Genomic DNA, 12228 nt, shown 5'->3' with positions numbered 1-12228 from the left:
CAAGAGTTGTAGTTATGTTCTTTGAAATCAGGTCATAAGTGGTGCTCCAAGTTTATCCTTTCTTTATAGAGTTGGTTGATGCCACTTAGCAGAAACTGAGAACAAAGGGGTTAACCCAATTTCAAGTTTGTCTTTGATGCACTTCCAAATCTCCTCTTGTGGGAAATGAAAGTGAATTGCTTTAAGTAGTTAGAGAGTGGAAATAGATCAGAACAGTCAATCTCTGGCCTTGGTAAGAGGATGGTTTAGCTTATTTCTTCTTTGGAACAATGTGTCTTGGTTGATTGTCCATATCTGTTTGAAGTAAAAAGACCTACAGATATCTAAAGCAAACTAATCATTCAATCAGGACAGTCATCTGTATGAAAAACTACTAATGAAATATTATATGTTAATTACAATGTCAAAATGGCTTTATGTTTACTGGAAAAGTTTCCTGTAAATTAGTATTCTCTGTTTCATATATTTCTATAATTAATACTAACAGAGGTTAGAAAAGGCAACAAAATTAGGCTCTAAGTTAATATGCAAAGTTATAATTGAAAAATACCCAAGAATATTTCACAATAGAAAAAAAGTCTGTTTTTTTGATAGTGACAGATATTGCATTTCTTGTATTAATAAAATGGCTCCCTATTGTGTACAGTTGAAAATGTGTACAATACCCATGTGTTCCTCACTGATCAGTTTTCATAACTTCTTTCAAATATGACCTCTCTTTACCTAAAAAGAGATTTAGACAGCACAAGCAGCTCCTTGTGTGCAGCAGACCATATTTTGATGCAACCTACAGAGATAGGGATTATGGTACCCTCTTGCCCTATAAATCACCATCATAGTGCCTAATTTTCACATTCACTCACATAACACAAAACTTGAAATACACATAATTGGAGCCATGATGGTAGTATCAACATTTGTTATTCAAAAAGCTCAACTGAAGAATTTTAAGAGAAGCAATAACAGTGCACTTATTGCATTTCCCTATTTCCCTTCAAAAAGCATAGTAGAACAAAAAATCTATAGGTAAAATCTAGAGCTAACCTAGGGCAAAATGTATCCCTGTGAACTTTAAAACATGAGAAAGTGTGAAAAATCATTGGTTGCTACAATACCTACATAGCAGCAGCATCTGTTTAGGAAGAAACAGAGCTAAGGCAACTGGGTTTTCTGGTGGCCTGGAAAGAGGATATGAATATCCATGCATTAAACCACTTAAATATGTTTACATTTAAGTGTTCTTAATTATAATTTAAAGATGTATAATCTTGGAGAATACTAACAAAACTTGTTATTTTGAAAATTCATAAATAAATGTTATAATAAGTAAATAAATAATATATAATGCTTTGCAATTTATCATATAATAAATAATAATAAATTAATAAAATAAATAATGATATATACTATACTTATCAAAAATTGTGATATGAACTTGGAGGAGCACTTAGAAGGAAGTTTATAATTTAAATGCTTATATTAGTAAAAAAGAAAGGTTTGAAATTAATTCCATATTAAGAAGCTAAAGAATTATACAACCATCTGAATATTTTTTAAAAAGTTTTGAGAAAAGAATCAACTATCATTCATGATAGAATCACTCGACAAAAACAATTGAAAAACTTCTCAACCTGAATAAAGGAACCTATAAAAACTCATGGCTAACATCATACCTACTGATGAAGAGTTCCCTCTGAGATAGGAAAAAAGGCAAATGTTTTCTCTCAGTGCTTCCATTAGACATTGTACCAATGGTCCTGGTCAGCACTAAAAAGCAAAAAATAAACAAACAAACACACACAAAAAAGGTATATCGAATGGAAAGGAGGAAGGGAAAGTGCTTTTTCCACAGAAGGCATAACAGATTATACATGAAATCTTGAGAAGCCTACCAAATCTACAGAATTAAAAAAATAAATTTAGATGAATTACAGGATAGAAGGTTTATAAAGAAAAATCAGTCGTACTTCTACATACTATTGAACATCAGAAAATGCTATTTGAAAAAAGAAATGTATTATAACATAAAAAAACCCAGAAAATATTTAAAAATATGTTTTTCAATGCATAAGATCTCTACATTTAAGAGTACTCATTTAAAGAAGGCAAGTGAATGATGGTACATTATAAATTGATACATTGGAAGATGTAATATGAATAAGATGTCAATTCTCTAAAAAATGAGAGAAATATTTTTAGAAAAATTTATAAACTATTTATAAAATTTATATAAAAATATAAAGAACCTAGAAGTGCCAAAGATATCTTGACAGAGAAAGAACAAAAGAACGATTTACTGACTTTCTAACTATCTATAAGTCTACAATAATCTGAAAAGTATGATGTAAAAGTATAATATTGATCTAAAAATAGATTAATCAACCAGTGGGACAGAATAAACATTTCAGAAATTAATTTCATATACACTATCAGTCAAACATAAATAGAGCTGCCAAGGCTGTTGAGTTGGGAAAGGAAAGTCTTTTCAAAACTTAGTGTTAGAATAAGTGGATGAACACTGACAAAAACAAACAAACAAACAAAAACCCTTGATTGTTACTGTACAGCATAAACAAATATTAATTTGGAATTTTCATAGATCTAATAGTAAAAGTTTAAATTTTAATCTTTTAAAAGAAAACAATATTTTTGCAATCATTTAGCAGTCAGTGATTTCTTAGAACATAAAATGAGAGTAAACTTTCATAAAGGACAAAAATATATAATGTGAATATCAACAAAATTGTTCTCATTCTATAGAACCGTTTAAAAAATAAAAAGCAAGCTTCAGACTGGGAGAAAATATTTCCATATCTAATAAACATACTTTTACACAGGACTTGCATCCTAACATGTAACCTAACCTGCAACGTGTAACCATAACATTATATATTATATAGTAGATGACATAATATAATACATAGAATTGATATAAAGAATATATAATCTCATATATATATGGCTGACATTTTATAATTGACATATAGAAGGTTATATATTCTTTATATGAACTCTATATGTTATATTATATTATCCTAGGCTATGTTGTAACATATATGACATATTACATAATGTATAATTTATTGCATGTATACCTATACAAATATAGGTATATATAACTACATAAATATATATTTATATAGATGATGTATTATATATGTTTATATATAACTATATTTGTTACATTATACTATACTATGTATAGTGTATACTTTACAACTTTATATATTATATTCACATTTACATATTTATCTTATGTAATATGTCATATAAAATTGATATATAGAAGATACAGTTTTCTAGATATCAAAAATAAAAAGACAAAAATTCAGTTTGACTTTGGCCATGATGTAAAAGAATTGAAACACGTGTGCATTGAGGATAAGAAAGAGGAAAGAATGGAAAAACTACATTGACAGACTTTTATAAAGTCAGACTTAAATAAGACCATGTAATTCCACACCTACCTATTAGGTGAAAGCATCATTCATAATGGCAAAACATGAAAATGTCTATCTTAGAATGGATACAATATGATATATCTATAAAGTGCAATATTACTCAGCATGATATAAACTTATAAGAAATAACTTTTTTCCAACCAATTTATTATGATGCACACAGAAGCTATGAATGGGTTACAGGTGTCCCAAGATTTTGAATGAGTTTGTCCATGGAACCACTCAACCCAGTCTGCTTCAGCCAGTAGTAGCTTCCTCCATGAATCTCAAATGCTATCACGTTCGATTTTGCCACAAAATGAAAAATGTTGTGAAACATTGTTCTAGTGTAAGTCATAAAAAGTTCCAAAGAATTCCTGGGCTACTCCATATTTTTTCTCCCTGAATGGAAGAATCAGTGTCACCCATGTAATTGTGGTCAAGGAACAAACAAGTTCAAGTACTCGTGTTCAGTTGTACTTTACCTTGGCCAGCTGGATCAATTCAAATTTGGTTACTGGAAATTAATATAAATACTACTTTTTCAGCTTCTAGTTTTGAATCTAGCACTTGTATTTGAGTTATTTCCCCCAGGAAATACACAATATATGAAAGTATCATAATAATAATTGTGTCTTGTGTAAGACTATTTCTACATTGTTTTTTTCAACTAAGCATGCCAGTCTTTCCACACAGTAGAGAAGCATAGCCAAGCAAAGCAACAGCAGAGTTGAGTTCTTAATAACACTTTTTAATCAACAGTGCTGTGTACAAAAGCACTGTGCAAAGGACATTTAAAATTTTGAAGACATTATCACATCCTTTTATTTAATCTTTCTCTTTTATGCCTATTGTAACACTTTTAAGTAAAACGGTGTTTTTTTTTTTGGCTGACTACCCCAGGGACAACGCCTTTCTCCAAATTTAGCTTCCAATGATTGGTCTAAAATTGCCCAAATAACTCTCTTCTAGCCAATAAACTGTAAGTAGCCTTCATAGATTATGGCTTCCAGGAAAGTTTATTAAGGGACAAGTAGGCTGTAATAACATTGTGCCCTTTTGTCCTTTGTTCTTTTTCTGGACTGGAATGCCTAAAATGTGTTAAAGGTAAAGCAGGAATCTTGCAATCACAGGAAAGAAAGCCCCACTTAAAAGATGACAGAGAAAACAATTCTAAAAGACTCCCAAGTCTCAGATAGCCCTGGGGCTCTTATACCAGCCCAGGACTGGCTATTTCAAACTTCTAGGTATATAGAGGGAAAAAAAATGACCATCTGTTTAAGCCAGATTATCAGGCTGGTAATTGTGAAGACACAATTCTTCTGACCTGAACAGATATTTAAATGCTCCTGTTGCAAATTCAATTTATATTCTCTGTAAATTTTTTTAAAAATAATCACTCTATTTGGTCAATCTGCTGGCTTGTTTCAGAAGGTAGGACTGATAGTCTTTCTAACAATCAGTAGGGACATTAAGGTGAAAAGGTTCTCGTTGCCTGCTTCATCTTCCGCATCACTTAGTGCCCTCCAGAGAAAAACAAAGGACAAAATGTCTTCACAGCCTATTTTTCGCTTTATAGGTTTTCCTCTGTGAAGTCAACTGACGTCTCACTGGCCAGAACACAGTTACTTGGGCACCCTTAAAGCAGTGATTACATTTTTCAACACTGTCACAGCCAGGAAAAAAGGAACACCAAGTGGCCATCGGAATGGCAAATCATGCTGCTCACTTCGCTGTGAGCTGCTTTGTCTATATATGTTCACGTGGGATAAGTACGAGAAATTAAGAAAAATCTCTAATGAAAACAAGCCTATAGTCACCTTTTCTAAATCTACTTGGTCCTCCACAGATAATTTCAAATGATGTTATTTTACAAAATCCTGCTAATAATGTCAGAGCATAAATTTTAGGCAATGGAACTGGACATATTAAAGTTGTATGTTGATTGAAATCAGAGAACCACTGAAGGTGGTGGAAGAATAATTCAGCACATAAATCAATGTTTTTGTTAAAAGCAATATAATCTTTTCCTACTTATCAAAAGAGGAGGTATTTATATGATAAAATGTCATAAGAACAAATTAGAAAAATCCTATGAGGTCATAGTCTCCCAAATATTTTTTTTACATTTTTTATATTTTATAAATCCCTCTATATATTCATTGCATTCATAGGAATAATTTAAAAGACATAGAAAATACACCCCTTTAGGTTCCCAATACCGAAGTACATTGTGTCTTTTGTACTTTATTATCCATATCCTGTAATTCCACTCTAGGGAAAGAAAGGGCGCTACTGTTATTGGTATCTGGACAAATAAGTTAGTTCACACAGTGTATGTTGACAAGGCTTTGAGGACACAGGACCACGAACAGGGTAGTCCTCAGAGACTGAAGGCAGGAAAAGGAAGCTTCTTATCCTAGCAAAAAACTGCCAAGCTGCAGAGAGCTTTGCCGTGCAGGTAGCACGAGGCAAATGCAAAAAGGAGTGTGGGCCTGAAGGGATGACAAGGCCAAATGTCATCAGCCAAAAAAAAAAAAAAAAAAAAAAATCTTGACTAAATTAGGCCCTCAATATGTAATCACTTGAGCAAAATGTAACTACTCTTCTAGATTTTAACACTGTGACATGGAGAATGTATCTCATTTTTTGGGTATCTTTACCAACATTTCCAACAGAAATGTCTGAAATTTTATAGGGCTCTTGGATCACGTCTTGTACACGAAAATCTTTTTTGTGTGGGTCTCTAGAAGTCTTCCTGCCATCTGACACACTGAGGAAATTGTGACAATTAGTCCTGTGATTGTTCAAGTTGTGCTGCTATTGTACATCACAGAAAGCAATAGAAAGTCAAAGAGACCTGCTATGAAAGAGTCTTCTTCTTTCTTGTTCTGCAACTTCTGCCTCCTCTAGGCACACATGGACATCATATAGATAAGACTTTTCATTTTTTAATTTATTGAAACATAACGTACTCAGTAAAATACATAATGTGAACTAATCTTAATAGTACAGCCGGCTGGGCGCAGTGGCTCACGCCTGTAATCCTAGCCCTCTGGGAGGCCGAGGCGGGTGGATTGGTCGATGTCAGGAGTTCGAGACCAGTCTGAGCGAGACCCTGTCTCTACTAAAAATAGAAATAAAGATTGTCTGGACAACTAAAGATATATATGGAGAAAATTAGCCGGGCATGGTGGCGCATGCCTGTAGTCCCAGCTACTCGGGAGGCTGAGGCAGTAGGATTGCTTAAGCCCAGGAGTTTGAGGTTGCTGTGAGCTAGGCTGATGCCATGGCACTCACTCTAGCCCGGGCAACAAAGTGAGACTCTGTCTCAAAAAAATAAAAAATAAAAATAAAAAATAGTACAGCCACTAATTTATAATTAGGCTTACACCTATGTAACCCCACATAAACTGAGAACTCCAATGATGTTCTTGGTCTATCATCCCATCACCACCTCTTCTCCAAAAGCAACCACTGGTCTAATAACTATTAACATTAATTAGGATTGCCTATTCTTCAACCTCATATAACTATAATCTTATAAAATATACTCTTTTGTATCTAGGTTCCCTCATCCAACGTAACACCCATGAGGTTCTTTCATGTCACGTGTCTGGAAGTTTCATTCTTTTTCACTGATTTTATAGATCAGCTCACTTTGCCATTACTGCTCTGACTCATGCCAAGACATAGCCAGTGGCATATGTTCAAGGCAACTTATAAGTTACAACTTATAAGTTACAACTTATAAGCTTAAAAATACAGTAAGAATTTACTTTCCAGCAATCATTGACTCAGTTGCTACCATTCCAGGCAAAATTTTGTGTTAACGTACAGTTTGACTTCTTTTCGGCTCATTCTATTTAAATACATTAAAATTAACTTCAACAATTTGGACATTAATAATTTGCACATTCCCTTTCAATTGAGAGTATAAATAGGGACAAATGGATTAATTTATTTTCAACAGCAAAGTCCTTGCAAAAATGTATGTTGTCTACACTATTTACTACTCTTTCAAAAATATACATTGAGATCTAATAAGGTCAGGAGGTATGTTCAGCACAGGTTATGAAATAATAAAGAAAAAAATATCAACTATAATAACAAACCTGTTTCAGGGCTGCACATTTTTCTCCAAGGCCCATAAGTATTGTAAAACCTGACAGCAAAATGTGGAAAGTGTTAGGATAGAAGTACACATTTGGTGCTATACAGATACTGATGACGAAGAATGAAATGTGCTGAAGCTGCAAAGGAGAGGCCAGGGTGCTGAGTGGTACCATTAAACAATTTTTAATGAAAGTGACAAAAGCAGCCTTGGCTTTTAATAGACAAAAATTATCTTGGGTTTATGACTTAATAATAATGTGTTCTCCATAATAAATTTTTTAAAACATCTATGCCATATGAATGGATACAAACACAAAGAAGAAATATTATTAAAATATATATGATTTAGAAGATATTGGAAGTTAATTTTTTTCAGCTTTTGCAATAGAATTCATTAATACAAGTTCTGACTAGCACCGAAGTTGTATCAAAGCTAGTTTAATTTGATTGTCTTTTAACTGGTGTTTATATCTTTATTCCCATAACCATGATTTATTATTATCAATAAAATACTATAAAAATCTTTTGAAATAGTTGGGTTTAAATGATACCCATAAAGGTACTCACACTGAAATATCATTTCCTGTATTTCCTCTTTATTACTATTGATTCCTAAGTATGAGCCAGTCTCTTGTTTTATCTCATAGTTAAGAGCAGCATTAGTTCAAGAGAAATAAGGAACAAAAGTCTATGGACAATTTTTTGGTTGATGAAGATATTTCTCATAGAACTGCTTTTTTTACAGAATATGTTATTTCAACTATTTTCCTTAATCAAAAAGATGAATCCTATGATAATTGAGATTTAAAATGTATGGGTATTTTTAGGTAAGAGACAAAACTCTTTTAAATTATATGTAATATTCTCCATAAAGAGCTTGTAGATCTCTATTAAAATTTTGAAACTGATCAAACACAATCAAGTTGATTATTACTATTAAAGATTCTAATAAAGTACCAATCAGAACAAACTAAATTTTTCTGATAATGACAGGCTGCTTTGTTTGAAATAATTTAGGATTAACATTACTTAACTTTCTATTCAAAATCTCTTATAGTACAAAAATAGATTTTTATGGGCTTATTGATTTTGGTATTTGAAAAGTGCTTACTATAGTTTTCCTAATATTAAGACAAGGTAAGAAAAGAAACTTTCTTAAACCAGAGGGAATGATAAAAATCATGGGTTGGGAAGATTTATTTTTGAAGGCTTTTGTAAAATATTTACCCACAAACAAATATAATGAAGGGATCACAGAGTTACAACACTCAGAGCCTTCAGTTATCAATCTCCATCAGACCTGCCCTAGGCCTCTCAAGAGAAAGTTACACATCAAAGGAAAGGTGATGAAGTTCTCATCAAACAGTTAAAAACCCTGCAACTCTCCTTGACTTTCCTTTCTCAAGATGATTTAGAAGTGATTGAAATAGGTAACATTCTGTCAAAATAGTGTTATGTGAAAGGAAGTTCTGAAAAAAAAAAAAAAAAAAACTAGATGCTTCATACAATTTTCCCATATAGTTTCCATTTAGACTTTGTATGTAGCACTATACATTCAAGTAGTATTTATTGAATTATAAACATGTTTACTCAACCTATGAGTTATAATTAAGAAACGATAGTGTGTGTGTGTGTGTGTGTGTGTGTGTGTGTGTGTAAAACTTTCTGAAACTCGATCAGGCCCATGTTAAATTTCTGATCCTTTAGAAGTATATAATTTCCAATAATTGTCATCTTATTATTATGCATTACTTGCCTTCAAGTGTATAGTGTTAAGAAAAGAAACAAATGGTTTGCCACTTCAAGTTTAACTTTTTTTATATTTTTAAAAGGCTGAATAATGATGTCTATTACATGGTTGACTGGCTATGTTATTGAACACTTCAGAAAACTGGCTTACAGTTGTTTATCGCACACATCTTCTCCATTAGTTCAGGTAGGTTTGTATAGTTTTGTCTCTTCTGTGGAGAGAAGTGCCAGTAGATTGGCCATTATGACAGAAATGTACTTGCATGGGAAATAAGGTACTATTATTCTGTTGAAAAATATGCTCTTTTTCTCCCTCAAATCTACCCAGGTAATGATTTCTAACATAGAAATATTCTTACTCTTAAGTTTGGAATGTAAGAAGATTTAATATCTAGGGTTCTTTCAGTATTTGAAAAGACTTAAAACTTTTACTGACTTACAAAAGCTTCATCTTTTTAATTTTCTGAACCTAATTATGGAACTACTTTACAGTTCAAACAAGAAAAACATAACAGCTTACCATTAACACTCTGAAAATGTCATTTTTCAAACACATTAGTTCTTTACTAGTGTATCCAATACTCTACCATCCTCTTTTTAAACAAAAGCCTCTATTAATATGAAGGCTCTAGAAAAAGAAATTCTACATACAGTGCTTTTAGAATAGAATTAGAATTACATTCAGGATTATCTCATGTTGAATAAACAATAGGCCGATATACCCACTGCTGGCATGAATGTTACCCCAGAGAGAAATGGCTCTTGAGAAATAGATTTTTATGGAATCAAATCCACAGTTTTTTACTTAAGAAAATTATGAAATCTGAAAATACTATTTTTTTTCATGTTGAAGTTCAGGAACTGATAAATGAAAACTCAAAGTCTAATTTCTGATATTAATGGGAGTTCAAGAGGTAAAAATAATTACACAACACCTTTCACAATTTTAAGAAGGTGATATATCAATAAATAACGGGTTCAATTCTCTCGGCTACCCTCCAGAGGCCTCCACAAGGTTCCTACCTAGGAAGCCGAGGAAAGAAAAGTGTACTTTCAACCACTCAAGAGATTTACTTGGCTGCTGCCAAGACTTTGTTCTAGACTGTGTTGGCAGCTAATGAAAGCAACTTTCTGTACATTGAAATTCAATGTATTTCTTGAACCTCATGCTGCTAGTCAATGGTTATTAGAGGCTTGCAAGCATCTTGTATATTGGGAGCAAAGGAAGCTGAACACTAGGTAAAGTCAAAGGCGGTCCTTCGAGCAAACTGAGGAGTTTTCGTTTTTAAATCACTACCAGCAGTGCTCTCTTTCAGTGCTATTTATACACCATAGTTTCCTGTTCCATTTCTTGTTGTAAGGTAGTCCTGCTCCATTTCTTTTTCTCTTGTGTTTGCATAGTTTTTCTTTTCTGATCAGTGTCTTTTTTATTTTAGCACCTTTTTTCTCTAAACCAGGCTTTCTATAATAATCTTAGTTTCTGTTCATTGATAATGTTTTCAGATAGTTTTGAATTTTCATGTCTGAAACTGTGGATTTATTTGTAAATGACCTTTAAATTTAGTGCACACAAATGGTATCATGTAAGTCTCCCACATGACCTCAACTCCAGAATAGCTCTTCCCCTGGGGTTAACCCTCAAACAGTGTCTTGGTGACTTTTCTCCGAAGACAATGAATCACCCAAAAGACAATCAGATTTGTACATCAGGTACTAATTTCATAATGTCCCACTTTTTACTGATGTCTTCACCAGAACCCCAATTTTCCAGTTCCCCTTATACCAACCAATTCCAATGCCTGTAAATGTTTTGTAAATAACAAATCTGAAATATATGAGTTATCATAAGCAACTCCTCTCAAGCTTTAGCCAATTTTCTGAATCTCCACATTCTTTCCCTAAATAGGTAAGTTTCTGATAGAGACAACACCTCCTCTGCAGCCCTGTGAAGTAGACTCTCTTTTTAATCCCTTCTCTCCTAACTCATATGACTTGGGTCTTCATGATGAGGTATTGGATTCTCACTGTCATCCATTACTGCTTCCAAATCATTTTTCTGTCTTCCTCCTTCAAAACTCACAGCTCAGTTGTCACTAATGTCAAATAATTGTATCATTCAGTATTTTCCTATGTAGTCATTTTTCTCATTTCTTTCTAAAGTCTTATCCAAAAAAACTTCTTTTCAGTTCTATCACCTCTTAGCATTTAATAACATTTCTCCGACTCACCTCAGCCGTTAACTCTCATGGTCACCCCTAGTGTGAGTAACATTGTACCAAATCGAATCCTTCAAGTTCTTGTAAGTTCTCTGAGTATAGTACTTCTGCCGTGGTAATTTTACAACCTCTTCCAAACCAGAAAACCATTAATCCTACCTTTTAAAAAATATAAATATTTTTCATGTTTTCTTAAGCAAACACATATGTACAACTTAAAAAGAAACTATAAGCTACTCCTAAATCCTTCCACTGGTAGCAATTTTTATTCATTTAACTATTTCTTATTGACTTTTGTTTTTTATTAACAATAATGTTAGTTTTTGATTTCTATTTTAAGTATGCTATATAATTACTATTACAGAAGGTGAGGCTTTAACACTAATGATTTCTCCATACATAACGCTAATACCCTACAAATCAAAACTCACATTTTTAGTAAATCATTATTCACTGTTAACATTCTATGAGTATGTAAATATCATTCACAGGTCAGTAATAGAATATATAATTTATATAACAATATAGGCACATTCCTCTACCCTACAGCATTGTTTTTCTTCAGAATTAAGAATTCTCTTCTTAAATTAATTCATGCCTATTGTCTCCCTGACAGATTTCTCCAGACTTGATTTTGGGCAGCAAAAGTCAGTGAAGTGTGGTGAGCAACTTTGTAGAAATGCAGTTTAGTGGAAGTGGTTGTAACA

The 12228-nt window shown here is 32.6% G+C and overlaps 1 long non-coding RNA gene across 3 annotated transcripts in view; it reads right to left on the bottom strand.

The window, feature by feature from the left end:
* Window positions 1–209: 209 nt before the first annotated feature.
* Window positions 210–12228, bottom strand: part of LOC123649189 — a 32699-nt gene continuing 20680 nt past the window's right edge. For 2 of the 3 annotated variants that reach the window (XR_006738892.1, XR_006738894.1), the window contains 2 exons: window positions 1678–1767; window positions 210–294 (listed from right to left, as the gene is read on the bottom strand). This is a non-coding gene — a long non-coding RNA (uncharacterized LOC123649189). Of the gene's footprint in view, window positions 295–1120; window positions 1179–1677; window positions 1768–12228 lie in introns of those variants that run through there. The other variant, XR_006738893.1, reaches the window with a different exon arrangement.

Source organism: Lemur catta, chromosome 13, assembly GCF_020740605.2.
Source record: "Lemur catta isolate mLemCat1 chromosome 13, mLemCat1.pri, whole genome shotgun sequence".
Lineage (NCBI taxonomy): Eukaryota > Metazoa > Chordata > Mammalia > Primates > Lemuridae > Lemur > Lemur catta.
Note: the sequence above shows the minus strand (reverse complement) of the source record. Positions and strands in the feature narration are given on the sequence as shown.